Below are 15,548 nucleotides of genomic sequence, written 5' to 3'. Positions count from 1 at the left end.
CGGCGCGACGCTCGGCAGGGGTGGGAGGGCGCTCGGCGGGGCGGCGCTTTTTTTTGCTGCTTGGGGCAGCAAAAAAGTTAGAGCCGGCCCTGATCATCCAGATAGGAAACTAGCTTGCACATTATAGGAATATGCATATTATGTATCCATCTTGGCTTTTGTGAGAGCAGCCCTCACTGCAGTTTCTAAGATCCTTGACTTCATTCAAAAACGGGAACATCAATCGGTAGCCTTACTTTCTCCAAGCAGCTGATATAGCTTCTTTATCAAGTTACACATTTATAAAGCCTCTAATCACTAAGTTAGTTGCCAAGGACAATGGAATGGCAGTCTCGTGGTTAAAGAACTGGCCAAGGCACGCAGGAGTTCTAGATTAAATCACTGGCCTGCTCATAGACTCACTCTATGATCTCAGGAAAGTCATTTCTGTCTGTACCCTTGGCAGATTCTTATCTATCTGTATGGTAAGATCTTTGGGGCAGGGGTTGTATCTTACTAGATGTCGTATACAGGGTCGAAAACAATGGATACCTGATCTTGGTGAGGGTCTCTAGACACTACTGGAATACAAATAATAATAATATGCACATTTGGGATAACAATCAAAGTTTCCAGAGAGGATTTGGTTTACTTCTGCATTGGTAGCTGATGTTTACTTAGTCCCCTCTTCCCTGTCTCTTCTCAGCCTGTTAGAGACTTTAAGGAACAATCTTCACTTGTTGGAATATCTTAATGTCAGGTTTCTCCTCTCACTGCTCAGAGGGCTTTCTCTGCCACAGCTCTTATACCTGCTTAAGCTCTTCCCCTCCATTGCCAGCAATTATTCGTAACCCACATGGCTTCATAAGATAATTTCACGGTTCTAGAAAACAGTCCTCAAACTGAAGAAGTGAATGGTAGGATTCCCCAGCTTTTCGGTTCATCTGTCACCAGTTGCTGATAAATAATCCATGTCCAGGCCAGCTTTTTCCAGTCTTAGGATACGATTTTGAAGATTTCTTGTTCCTTTGGAATTCACTGGATTGTGCCAAATGGCATGTAGTTCAATACAATTATCCATGATTTCTATCTGCAAAAGTTTTTAATATTTGTATTGTAGTAGCGCTGAGGACACCCAGCCATGGGCCAAGGACCACATTGTCTCTGGCCCAAAGTCTAAGACAAGAGACAACAGGAGGATAAAGACAGAGACAGGGTAGCACAAAGAAAAATGAGGCAGTACTGATCAGTATGATAGTGTTAATCTGCTGCCTATGCATTGTTAAATGTTTTATAGACATCACAGCAAAGGTCACTGCTCCAATACTGTTTGCAATACAAAACCATAGAAAGACCATTGGCTCTTATTTTCAGTCACTCGATGATACGCAGAATATGGTACCCGTAGTTAAAGAGGACTCTCTCTCTGGAAAGTCCAGGTTTGCTACTCAAATGACAAAGAAGGCCATCAATTAATGCCAGCTGTAATTGTATTTTGTGTGGTGTGTTCACTTATCTATAGGGAACTGGATAGTGTCCTTTAGATGATGATATCCTTTAGCTACTGTTGACTTGGGCCAGCTTTGAATCAATGACTTGTAAGCGAAATGCTGCATTCACGGTGTTGTGTTGAAAATACCAGAGGGTTTCAAAGCAGTTGCTGCATTTGTATGTGCAGAAGAGCTCAGGGAATAAGGATGAGGATAGAATACCTATTGCCTGTGTGTTGTCCCACAATTAAAATTCAGATATACGTTATTCAGAGCATGGTTTAGCAGGATGAATGCAGCAAATAAACACTAGAACTTTCAGTTTTCCCTTATAACTTGGATGACCTGCTACTTCTACCAAATGTGTTAATAATAATAAATGATACAACAGCATAATTGCAAGAGCTCTGATTATGCTAATTAGAAAGTATTCATGCTTCACTGATGCTACATTCACACTGTTTTAACTACTGCAGCTTGGATACCACATGGTTCTTCTTTGAGAACGAAACCAGATCTAAGTTTGGATCAAAATCTGCTCCGGTTAATAGTTTAAAATAAATAGAAGTTTGACTTTGGCCCAAATGTATATTTTAAAAATAGTGTGTTATGCTAATGTTGATGTCAAATTTTCTAAAGGTTTCAATGTAGCATTAAGTTAGAAATTGAGTGAGAGTAGCTTCCCTCGTGGAATTCATCTGCTTGGTGTCAAATTCTGCTCTGTTACGCCAGTATAATTGTAGAGTAACTCCACTAACATCAATAGTGTTACTCTACATTTACACTGGTATCGGTGAGAGCAATATTTGTTTACTCTGTATATTGTTTACTACATAATGGCACTAATAGCACTTAAACAGCCGTAAATCAGGAAATCACTAGAGTTACACTGGTTTAAAAATGGGGTATGTGAGATCAGAGCAGGGTCCAATGGGCACAATTCTCCTTCACTTATATAGTTCAAAGCCGGGCTTAGTTTTACCCCACTGAAATCAATGGAGTTATGCTAGCATAAGTAAGAAGGAGAATCTGAGCCTAAGAATGAGAATTTATTATTGTTATTAGGTGAAAATTAGACTAGAAATTCCGAAAAGTGTTGACACACAGTCATGCATTTAAATGGAATGCTGCCAAGTGAGAGAACAACGGCAAGCTTTGTTCTCTATGTAAATAGCAATTACTTGCACAAAGAATTTTGTAAAGCAATATAACCTTCTGTCTCTGTCATAGTTTCCCCCCCCTCCTAATAAACAAATATAAATGCCCTTTGGAAAAATATTTTTCTTTTCAAACTTTTAGTATAACTACATCTTTTAAAGATCAACTTCCCACGCACTAAGCAAAGATAGCTGGCATCTGCAGAGACCCTTCCAAATCGCCTTTGCAATTTCCCTGCAAAAGCGTGCTTCTCCAGCAGCTGGCCTGGGGTTCAGAGCATCTTCTCCATATGTATGAATAGTTTTGAAAGTAATGCCTTGTGAGTAATCAGACATCTAGGGAAATGGAGATGGATGAAAAAGATGGATCCAATTCTGACTTCACTTACAAGTGTGAAACTCCATTTCAAGTCAGTGGGAATTGGATTAGGGCTTGTAGTTCTACCACACTGTGATATCATGGGACTGATTCTGGTCCTATTCTACACTGGTTTTACACTGCATAACAACATTGTTTTCAATTGAGTTACTCCAGATTTCCTGTGGGACAAGTGTGACCAAAATCAGGTCCCTGTATCTCTATCCTGCTTTAAGATATACATATGGCAGAGTAGACACAGATGTTTGTAAACTGGATGGGACAATGTCAGTGAGTTTCCATTGAGTTGGGATAAGCACCCACAAGTTGGAGTGCTTATACAAAGTTTGTCTCTTCAGTTTAGAAATCCAGTAAAACTAAGCTTTCCAAATACTTTCTGTTTCTAGTTAGCTTATAGTATTTTAGTATACTGTTTTTCTCCCTTTGTTTTAAACATTTTTAGTTCTTGTAGTGGTAATGAGAGTTGTCAGATTAGCATCTCTGGACAGTGATTATATATCTACACATACTCTGCAAGCTTCTTCGTAGTCAATGTGATTGGCCACTGATACTCAACTGTGACCAGTTCCAGAAGGACCCCTTCTAGAAATGAAGGAGTAGTTCAGGCTCCAGACCATTAACCTTTCATGGTACTTTTGTATTTCTTAGGGTACGTCTACCCAGAGCCTGCACCCCCAACCAGAGCCTCACCCCCCCACACACCCCAACCCCCTGCTCCAGCCTGGAGCCCTCTCCTGCACTCAGAATCCCTCATTTCTGGCCTCATCCCAGAACCTTCATCCCCAGCCCAGAGTCCGAACTTCCTCCCACTCCCAAACCCCCTGCCTCAGCTCAGAGCCCCCTCCCATACTCTGAACCCTTTGGCTCCACTCTTCAGCCCAGAGCCCCCTCCTGCACCCCAAACTCCTCCTCCCCAGCCCCACCCCAGAGCCTGCACCCCCAGCCGGAGCCCTCACACCCCCCACAGCCCAACCTCCTACTTCAGCCCGGTGAAAATGAGCGAGTGAGTGAAGGTGTGGAGAGTGAGTGACAGAGGGGAGGGGGATGGAGTGAGCGGGGGTGGTGCCTCAGAGAAGGGGCGGATCATGGGTGGGATTCAGAGGAGGGGCGGGGCAAGGGTGTTTGGTTTTGTGCGAGTAGAAAGTTGGCAACCCTGCCTTCGAGCAAGAACTGGAGGCCGGAGCTGTGGGTAACAGTGACAGGGTTGTAGGCACCCCATCTAGTGTAGGGCGCATGCGCCCCATGTCCCTTAGGGTGTACATCACCTGCATCTATGTCTCTGTAGCCAGAGTCAATATACTCACCTCTGTTAGCTGGGCAATGAGGTCTAATGGCCAAAGTCAAAGTATTAGCCCTGCTCAGTGGGGCAGTATAGCCCAATGGCCAGAATCAATAGTCCTATTCTACACTGGTTTTACACTGCATAACTACATTGTTTTCAATTGAGTTACTCCAGATTTCCTGTGGGACAAGTGTGACCAAAATCAACCTCTTGGCAGGGCAGTAAGGCCTAGCAACCAGTATCAGTGGATTTGCCCCAGTTTGCTGGGCCGCAAGGCCTGGGGACCAAAGTCACTGTATCCACCCCTGTTAGCATGGCAGGGTTGCACGGGGTCCAGAGTCAATAGGTTCACCCCTCTTGGCAGAGCAGTAGGGCTGAAGTCAATTAGAACCATCCCAGTTCGTAAGGCAGTAAGAGCTAGTGAGCAAAGTCCACGGATTCATCCCTGTCCTCAGGGCAATCAGGCCTAGTGGCCACAGTCAATAGATTCATCCCTGTTTGCAGGGCAGTACAGCCCAGTGACCCCAATCAATGGCGTCACCCTGTTCACAGAGCAATAAGGGGTCGGCAACCTCTGGCACGCAGGTCGCCAGGATAAGCACCCTGGCGGGCTGGGCCAGTTTGTTTACCTGCCGCGTCTGCAGGTTTGGCCGATCGCGGCTCCCACTAGCCGCGGTTCGCCGCCCCAGGCCAATGGGGGCTGCGGGAAGCGGCGCGGGCTGAGGGATGTGCTGGCCGCCCTTCCTGCAGCCCCCATTGTCCTGGAGCGGCGAACCACGGCCAGTGGGAGCCGCGATCGGCCGAACCTGCGGACGCGGCAGGTAAACAAACTGGCCCGGCCCGCCAGGGTGCTTACCCTGGTGAGCCGCGTGCCAGAGGTTGCTGACCCCTGGTATATACCCTATGGGGCTCTCTATACACCCAAGCAGTGCTTCCCCTGTCTACACTGCTGCCTCCCCTGTGCTGGAGCCTTTCCCCTCCAAGGAAAAGACTCCTGGAGAGGGGAAAGGCTCTGGCAGGGAGGAGGCAGTGGGGAAAGGCTCCAAAAGCTCCCTGTTGCTGGAGCCTTTCCCCTCTGCAGGAAAAGACTCCAGCAGTGGGGAAAGGCTCTGTCAGCTCCCTGCCAGCACCTTTCATTGATGCGTGTAGCTGCACACAGCAGCATGGACACAGCTTATTTTCAGTTCTGCGTATAGCTACAATACCCTACACGTCATTGCCAGTGGTGTGCAGCACAGATGAAACCATAAAGACAGAACAGCAGTTTGCTGTCCTAATGCAAAACTGCACAGTAAAGGGTGGCTCGGCCCTCTGTAGGATTACTGAGCATTGATAATAAAAGATGCACTTTAGATAAAATTTACCCTTCATTGAATTTACAATAAATGTGTAACAAATAATCTCAGATTTGATGTCACAAAAATGCTGTTAGCACAGGGATTAAAGAAATTCTTCTGGAGGAGAATGGAGTGAACATGGTTACAATCGGCATTGATTGCCATCCCAAATCTGTGCTGGTTTTATGTCAAATCGATAGTAGTTCAGTAGCCAAGAGGGTAAATTTTGTTTTGTATGTTACATGATACTTCTTGGAAGGTAATAATGCCTTTTGCTACAAGAAGGTTCTGTTGCCTGACTTGAAATATAACACCCACCAGCTAGGGGTGCTATAAATTGGCTAAAAAGAGAAGAGAAGTTGCTACCACCCTCACATGATGTAGTATAAGGAGATATGTCTGGCTCCCAGTTTTACTGCAGCTGCTTCCAGGAAGGAGTAAAGATAACCTGCTCTTGCTATAGCTGCTCCTCACTGGGAGTCAACATGTGGTATCCCAGAAGGCTCCTGAAAGCTAGCAAGGCAGGCTACAGCAAGGAGGGATTTTTTGCTAAACAGCACAAAACTCCCATTGTCTTTGTGATCCTAGGACCACTTGGTGCCAACTGGCAGAAGGTACAAGGGTGCATAATGGCTACTGGGATCCCATGGGTCTGGTATCTACATAATAGTTCACCAAAGGGTGGCCTGTGAGATCTCTGCTGAAAGCCTGTGTCGCAGTGGTCATGTTAATCATTGAGAAATGTATGTACAGAGAATATATGATCTTAAGGTCTGTGAGTTGAGGCTGGTCTCCAGAAGGTGATAAATAAGTTGCTGACAAGCAGGAGACATTTATCTATCTGTCCGGCTATATGTCAACTGAGTATTGGGTGCTTCCCAATGGCTGCCTAGTTAGATTCTGAGCAAAATGCTAATCAAGAGATTGCAAAACAGGGGAGATTCTTTACAGCAGGGGGTGCCATGTTTATGAACAAAGGGAATGATATGTTGGCCTGATAACTGAAGGTAGAGAGAAACACCGTGCACGCTTTACTGCTGCCAGCATGCTTGTCTTATGAATGGAGGGTCACAGCCAACCTGGTTGGTAAATGCTAGGGGAAAGACTTTGGGTAAGTTAACCTTCATTAGACGGGAAAATGGCTTGGTAGTTATGTCTAAGCTGTGGAAGGTGTGTTGGGATTTTGTTTTACATGTAACCAATTGTTTCCAATATTTCTACCTCTTGCTACTTCTAGAATCTCTATACTTTGTTAAAAAAACGTTTTAATTGTTTTCACTATAAATATATCTAAGGGTGGTGAGTTGAACGGAATGGTTTCAACTCAGGATCACGGCTAAAGTGGTGTGTACTCTTCCTTTGGGAATAGCGTATCTAAAAATACTTTTGAGTATGGAACCAGGGCTGGGCCCTCCCAAGAGATGCCCTGAGGGCTCAGGGGTCGGAGTGTGCCTCTTGCTAGCCCGCAGAGAGACAGATGAGCCTGTGTAGGCTGAGAAGGGAGTGCTTCTGTTGCTGGCTGAGACAGAGAGCTGACTCCTAGCAGGCACAGACAAGGCTTCCTGGTGCTAAGAGCAGGTGGTAGCGAGGTGCCTCACAACTCTGGGTGCACCTGGGAAGCGTCACAGTTTTTGGCTGTAGTTTTGCAAGAGGAAAAAGAATGTAAGGCTACAAGAGGGAGGCATGCTAATTATTATACTGTGGCTGTCAAGGATTTAGAAAGAGCAGTGATACAGAAGATATTTACTGAAAAATCTAATGAGTAAGTGCCATGCTAGAATGAAAGCACTGGCAAATCATTACGGCAGGAGCTGTAATTACTCTGAATTGCTTCAAGTACCAAAATCTGACTTCTAATTTCTTTTCAGGACAAAGGTCTAAGTAATGGATAATCAGTTAGAAACCCTCAAAGGAAACTGATGCCATCATCAGCTTATTAAACCTCATGTTTCTTCCACAATAGTGAAATATATATTTTCTTCCTTTAAAAAAAAGCAACTACTGTAGTTTCTGATTCACCATTTATTTTCTTCGTGTGGGATTAATGCCTCTGAAAAGGGAGGCCCATACACTACTTTACGCCCATTTAACTCCACAGGATTAAGACACAGGATATAAATAAGGCACCCACATTTTCACAGATCAACAGGTCTTTCAACCAGACCCATCAACGTTATAGTATAGGGTCTAGTTCTGCCAACTGTGAAACACTGTTAGCTTCTATTTACTACACTGGGAGTCAAGGACACTGAGCACATGACAGGAAGAACTCAAGACTCCACTGGTTCTAACATGGTTTACATTGGGTAGTTCCCTGTACTGTATTTGGTTACTGTTTTTATTTTTAATGCTGAAATAAAAAATATACCAAAAATCAAAATTGGTTATTATCGATCTGCTAAATGAGTCAAATAAACTCACTTTTAAAATCAATGTTAGTTCTTGACACTAATTTTGTCTGTTGGATTTCCTTTAAATAGGATTAAGGGAATTTATATAATTCAATTAAGATTTCTTATTGGCTCTCAGTGATTGCATACTCAGGGTTCAATAAAACACACCACAAGCATGTTATAATAAATATCAAGAGAACACCCCAGGTAGTGTATTTCTGTGGAATTGTTGTGTGGCTCTGACCCTTAACATCAGCCTTTGGCCTCATGGATTATATTATCACCAGATGTAGACAGTTTTTGGAGGGAATGTGGTTTAACTGTTAAAGCATGGGGCTGTAAATAGGACTCCTGCAGTGAAAACATAGGCCTATGGAAGTCAATGGGAGCTTTGCCATTGACTTCAACGGAGCCAAGATTTCAACCCTGTATTCGGTTTCTGCTATTGTTACTGATTTGCTTTGTGCTGACAGGCAAGATGCTTACATATTTTATTTGTCAGTTAACCCCAGTGTTAAACTGGGAATAGAATATAAATCCATTTGACTGTAGAGATTTGAAGACCACTAACAATGGTATGAAAAACTGAGGTCTGGATAATCCAAGACAAGACAAAGAGTGGATGTTGTTGTTGGAAGATATGACTCTACGTCAGTTTAAGTAGATGATGATCAGACTGGATATTCTGTAGTTCATCATAACTGTCCATCCCTAGTCAGAGCTTAAAGTGTTAACACAAAGGGTCAAATAAGTTTGCACAGTACACTGTAAGCAGTGTGAGGTAGGGACTGTTCTTTCCAAACCCTTAAAACCGCGTTGGCTCATGAGAAAAGGATTTGTCCAGGATATTTGTTTCTGATGAACGTGCAGCACACTGGAGTACATTGATGAAAGGGGGACGAGGCTCTTAGGTGTGAAAATGGAAGGTGTCGGTCTTAGATTCTTATATGGCCCACATCAGTATGATATCTGAGCATCTCACAATGTTTAAGATATTTACTCTCACGACACTCCTATGAGGTAGGGACGTGCTACTATCCCCATTTTGGATAGATAAGGAAACTGAAGCACAGATCCACAAGGGTATTTAGGCTCCTACTTTCCACTGAAATCAATTAACTTTGTGCATCTGGGTCAGAGAGGCTAAACAGCTTGCCTAAAGTCCAACAGGAGGTTGAGGACAAAGCCAGGAATTCAATCTGTTTTTTCTGAGTTCCGTGCTAATGTCTTAACCACTAGACCATCCTTGCTCTACTTAAATATTAGGTGTCTGAAGACAGATGTACAGTAACTTAGTGCTCTGCTGAATGTAATGTCTCCATAAGCTTTTATTCTTAGCTAGCCCATTTCACCAATTTTCTTACGTATCACAGTTTTCAGGAGCCCCTCTAAGTTTTAGTAACAGAATCGTAAATGTTAGATACAAATGCTTACTGCTCCTTAATGCTGCACCTGCTTACAGAAAGTGTGAAAAGGGGACCATCTGAAAAATTTCTGATAGCATGTTCATAAAAGGAAAATACATAGTCTAAGTCCAGTATTGAAGAATTCTGGAGAATGTTTTGAACAACAGAAAAATCACACACTTTGGTGTTTAACACCAGAATAAAGATGCTTATCAAGTTCTTAATATAACATCATACATCAGAAATAGGCCTGATTTTTGAGTTTGGTAGCCAAACAAAAAAAAGTAATAATTTAAAACATTGGTTTGGGCTTACCCAAAATGAATTATTTTTACTTTATTGGTGAAACAAAAAAATCAACAGAATTTTGTTTTGGGTCCAATAAAATGTGTTTCATTTGGTTTTTCTATCTATGTAATTGAAGTAAACTTTGAAATGAAAAGTCATTTCAAATTCAAAAATCAAAACATTTCATTTTAAAAGTGTCAAAATGAAATGTTTAGGCATTTTTGGAGTAGTTTTTTCCTTTTGTGTGGCTCAAAATACTAGGCAAATTCAACACAAATTTGCAAAATGTTTCAGTTGATGACCCTGACATGCATTTTTTTTTTTTTTTTGACAAAAAAAGTCTTGACAGAAAAGTCACACTCTGGTCTAATCAGGAGGTTCTTAGTTCAGAGGCTTGGTTAAGAAATAAATAGCACTGAAAACTCAGCTTGCTCACTTCCTTGTTTGATGAAATGTGCTTATATATGGCAGTCAGAACTGATAATGAATCAAACATTTGAGCCATGAAGAAAACCTGAGCAAGCTACTGCAGATTGAACCTGCCTGTATTCAACATTTATTTTGCTATGGTACAAATATCAGTTTAATTTAGAGAATTATTATACATCTATGTTTTTCTTTAATCTTTTTACTTGCCCTCATTTGCCAAGTATTGAAATATGCATCCAGCAATTACCCCGGACGAACACCATGACAACCTACAGAAGCAAGGCCTTCATAAAATGCAGGTGTATAAATATAGGGCCAGGTAATACAACTTTCATTCATGTTGGAGACCAGTTATTCAAACAAGAAGCCTTTTCGAAATGTATGGGGCAACTCATAGAATCATAGAATATCAGGGTTGGAAGGGACTTCAGGAGGTCATCTAGTCCAACCCCCTGCTCAAAGCAGGACCAATTCCCAACTAAATCATCCCAGCCAGGGCTTTGTCAAGCCTGACCTTAAAAACCTCTAAGGAAGGAGATTCCACCACCTCCCTAGGTAACCCATTCCAGTGCTTCACCACCCTCCTAGTGAAAAAGTTTTTCCTAATATCCAACCTAAACCTCCCCAACTGCAACTTGAGACCATTACTCCTTGTTCTGTCATCAGGTACCACTGAGAACAGTCTAGATCCATCCTCTTTGGAACCCCCTTTCAGGTAGTTGAAAGCAGCTAGCAAATCCCCCCTCATTCTTCTCTTCTGCAGACTAAACAATCCCAGTTCCCTCAGCCTCTCCTCATAAGTCATGTGCTCCAGCCCCCTAATCATTTTTGTTGCCCTCTGCTGGACTCTTTCCAATTTTTCCACATCCTTCTTGTAGTGTGGGGCCCAAAACTGGACACAGTACTCCAGATGAGGCCTCACCAATGTCGAATTGGTAAGTGCTCACCAGTGTAAGGACTGCACAATGAGACTAAGGCATATTATAATTAAAAACAATGTAAGCCAAGTTCTGCCTTTCATTACACCCAGCCCCATTAAAACCTCCTAGATTGCACCAGATAACCTCATTGGTTTCAATTTCCTCTTCCAATATGAACCCATTGACTTCATTTAATTTGTGAGGGTTGTATGATTATTATGGAAGGCAAAATTCCAACATGTGCTTCTCTTTTGTTGTGATCAATGAACCTCAGAAAGTTCAAGCTGATAGACACCTCAAAAGTCTATATCCTGGTTGGAAGAGTATTCTGCAAAATATAATGGGATCTTCAACTTGCAAAATTTGGCTAGAGATTACAGAAGACATGCTCTCGTGACATTTCCCCCAGTTCTTCTTGCTTCTGTTTACAACAGAAATGCCATGACACCAGATTCTGATTTAGTAATTTGGTCCTGACCTGAACTGGAAAGCATGGATGCTTGACAAAATGAAAGTTGAACACATTCAGAACTGTCCATCTAAGGTTCAGGTCTGGTTAAAGAATAAAACTCTGAGATGGCAGTCACAGGTTCTTATATTTTTCTACCCTGATTCACTCTTCTCCCTACTATTTACCCACTGTTGTGTGTGTAAGCCCTAACTCTGTAGCAATACTTGGTCTATCTACTCCTATCTTGCCTTAGTGCTGATACATTCCCCTGAAGTTGCCCCCTCGCAGGGTCCCAGAAGCCAGTCTCCAGCCCAGGCCTGAACATCTACACTGCAAGTTTAGAACCCCCCAGCCTGAGCACGGCGAGTCTTAGTCAGCCTGATGCAGGCCAGCTGCGGGTGTGTTATTGCAGTGCAGACACACCCTCAGTTAGACTCAGTGCCTCTTGCTAGCGAGGAAAAGAAAACGACAGGCAAAGTCCATATACGTATCCATCTCTTCCACTTCAGGAAGTCTTGCCATTCAGTGCAGCACGAAGTCAATGAAGCAGGCAAGAAAAGAGACTATTGTTAGCAGAAACAAATCAGAGAAGGAGGCATAAGGCATAATGGTGGAGCATCAAATAGGAGAGAAAAGAAAGGAAACCAGAGCAAGTATCAAAGGAAATAAGCCATGATCTATAATCAAAGATAAAGGGAAATGACCATGTTTTAGCTTAACCGAGTGAATTGAACAAAATAGAAGAAACGAAATAATGTCATGCTCTTGAGTAACATTTAGATGAACCTGAAGATATGACAAAAGATCTCTCCCCCCCCTTAAATTCAATGACTGATCCTTAGGGTTAGATTGTCACAGTCCTTACTTGGTCAGCCAAGGGAGGAGTATTTCCTCTGCCCACCCTTCTTACTGCACTGCTGTCCCAGCACACATTGTCACTCTGATCATGGTGAGGAGGCTGCTATTTCCCAGTGAGAAGAAGTGAGTGGGGAGGAGCAGAGAGAAGAGGGTAGTTGATTGAGTGCTGGGTCCACCCTATCATTTACAAGCCAGAGTCATCAGCTAGACACGCAGTGAGGAGAAAACAACTCCACATAAAAAAGAAAGAGACAACAACTAACACTTCCCAGAGCAAGGGGGAAGTTGTGGAGGAATTGTGACTGAATCAAATTCATTCTCTGGGCTAGTGCAGGACACCATGTAATATTACAACCTAGCCCTTGATATTGGCTGAAACTGGACAGCATGGAGGAAGCCATCATGAATTGGTTTGGATCATTTCACTCAATAACAACATGAGATTTGTCTTGATATTGTCTTTTAAAGACTATAATTTCCATTCTCGATTACTAGGAACGATGAGACAGTCTTATAGGACGTGTGAAGCTCCTGATTATGATGACTATGCTGGAGAGTGGGACTGACAGTGGAAATGGTGATTAGTATGCTTTCTTGAAACAGGAATCAGTTGTGGAATTCTTCAAGAGGGAATCACTGGGTGAAATTGTATGGCCTGGATTATGGAGGAGGTCAAACTAGATGATCATAACAGTTCCTTAAATTCTATGAATCTGTGACATTTGTTTTGCTTTCTTTCCCCTTGTATCACTCTCCACTTAACAGAATTATTTTGGCTTTAATTATAACCCTCTTGGAAGTTGATTTGCTGCAGGCGATCAGGACAGCAGCAGAAATGGAAAAAAAATAGCAAACAAACATGAAAAGTCAATTTCAGTTCCTAAAAAGAATAAAACCACCATTAATGACTTATCATGTAGCCATTTTACATGTTATGTAGCGAATATGCACAGTAAGAAATATAAATTTGCAACATCAAGAAAAGAAAAATCATCACTGTCCTTGTAATAGCTGAAAATGTTCAGCCAAGCAGAAATGATGTTTATGTAACAGAGAGATGTAAACATTCATTAAAAATCTCATGATGCTTTATTTATTTATTTGCCTGTGTAGGGATGTTGCAACTAGAGCTGTTTGATTTGGCTGAATACAAAATTTGTCAAATGTTGCCATTTCTGGGCTACACAAAGATTTCCAGAACCAATCCTATTACATGAATGTGTATTCGGTATTTGAAAATATTTGACAGATGTCACATGTGAATAAATAAAAACATAAGAATGGCCATACTGGGTCAGACCAAAGGCCCATTTACAGGAGAATCCTGTCTTCTGACAGTGGCAAGTGACCCTCCCACTGCCCATTCCCAGCTACTGCCAAACAGAGGCTAGGGACATCATCCCTGCCCATCCTGGCTAATAGCCATTGATGGGCCTATCCTCCATGAAATTATCTAGTTCTTTTTTGAACCCCCTCGTTATAGTCTTGGCCTTCACAACATATTATGGAACTCTTTCCCAGAGGTTGAATGTGCGTTGTGTGAAGAAATATTTCCTTGTGTTTGTTTTAAACGTGCTGCCTATTAATTTGATTTGGTGACCCCTAGTTCTTGTGTTATGAGAAGGAGTAAATAACACTTCCTTTTTTACTTTCTCCACACCAGTCATGATTTTATAGACCTCTAGCACATCCCCTCTTAGTCGTCTCTTTTCCAAGCTGAAAAGTCACGATTTTATTAATCTCTCCTCGTACAGCAGCGGTTCCATACCCCTAATAATTTTTGTTGCCCTTTTCTGAACCTTTTCCAATTCCAAAATATCTTTTTTGAGATGGGGTGACCACATCTGCATGCAGTATTCAAGATGTAGGAGTACCTTGGATTTATTTAGAGGTAAAATGATATTTTCTATCTTATTATTTATCCCTTTCTTAATGATTCCCAACATTCTGTTAGTTTTTCACTGCCGTTGCACATTGAGTGGATGTTTCCAGAGAACTATCCACAATGACTTCTAGATCTCTTTCTTGAGTGGTAACAGCTAATTTAGACCCCATCATTTGATATGTATAGTTGGGATTATGTTTTCCAATGTGCATTACTTTGCATTTATCAACACTGAATTTCACTTACCATTTTGTTGCCCAGTCACCCAATTTTGTGAGATCTCTTTGTAGCTCTTCACAGTCTGATTGGACTTGATTATCTTGAGTAGTTTTGTATCATGTGCAAATTTTGCCACCTCACTGTTTACCCCTTTTTCCAGATCATTTATGAATATGTTGAATAGGACTGGGCCCGGTACAGACCCCTGGGGGAAACCACAATTTACCTCTCTCCATTCTGAAAACTGACCATTGATTCCTACCCTTTGTTTCCTATCTTTTAACCAGTTACCAATCCATGAGAGGACCTTCCCTCTTATCCCATGACTGCTTACTTTGCTTAAAAATCTTTTGTGAGGGACTTGTCAAAGGCTTTCTGAAAATCTAAGTACACTATATCCACTGGATCCCCTTGTCCACATGCTTATTGACCCCCTCAAAGAATTCTAGTAGATTGGGGAGGCATGATTTCCCTTTATGAAAACCATGTTGACTCTTGCTCAACAAATTATATTCATATATGTGTCTGACAATTCTGTTCTTTATTATAGTTTCAACCAATTTGCCAGGTATTGGTCAGGCTTATTGGCCCGTAACTGCCGGGATCACCTCTGGAGCCCTTTTTAAAAATTGGTGTAACTTTAGCTATCCTCCAGCCATTTGGTACAGAAGCTGATTTAAACGATAGGTTACAAACCACAGTTAGTAGTTCTGCAATTTCACATCTGAATTACTTCAGAACTCTTGGGTGAATACCACCTGGTCCTGGTGACTTATTACTGTTACTTTATAAATTTGTTCCAATACCTCCTCTAATGACACCTCAATCTGGGACAGTTCCTCAGATTTGTCACCTAAAAGGAATGGCTCATGTTTGGGAATCTCCCTCTCATCCTCAGCCGTGAAGACCAATGCAAATAATTCATTTAGTTTATCCGCAATGGCCTTCTTGTCCTTGAGTGCTCCTTTAGCATTTCGATCACTGGGTGGCCCCACTGGTTGTTTAGCAGCTTCCTGCTTCTGATGTACTTAAAAAAAATTTTGCTATTACTTTTTGAGTCATTGGCTAGCTGTTC

The sequence above is a fragment of the Trachemys scripta genome, chromosome 1 (genome assembly GCF_013100865.1).
Source record: "Trachemys scripta elegans isolate TJP31775 chromosome 1, CAS_Tse_1.0, whole genome shotgun sequence".
NCBI classification, from domain to species: Eukaryota; Metazoa; Chordata; order Testudines; family Emydidae; genus Trachemys; species Trachemys scripta.
Note: the sequence above shows the minus strand (reverse complement) of the source record.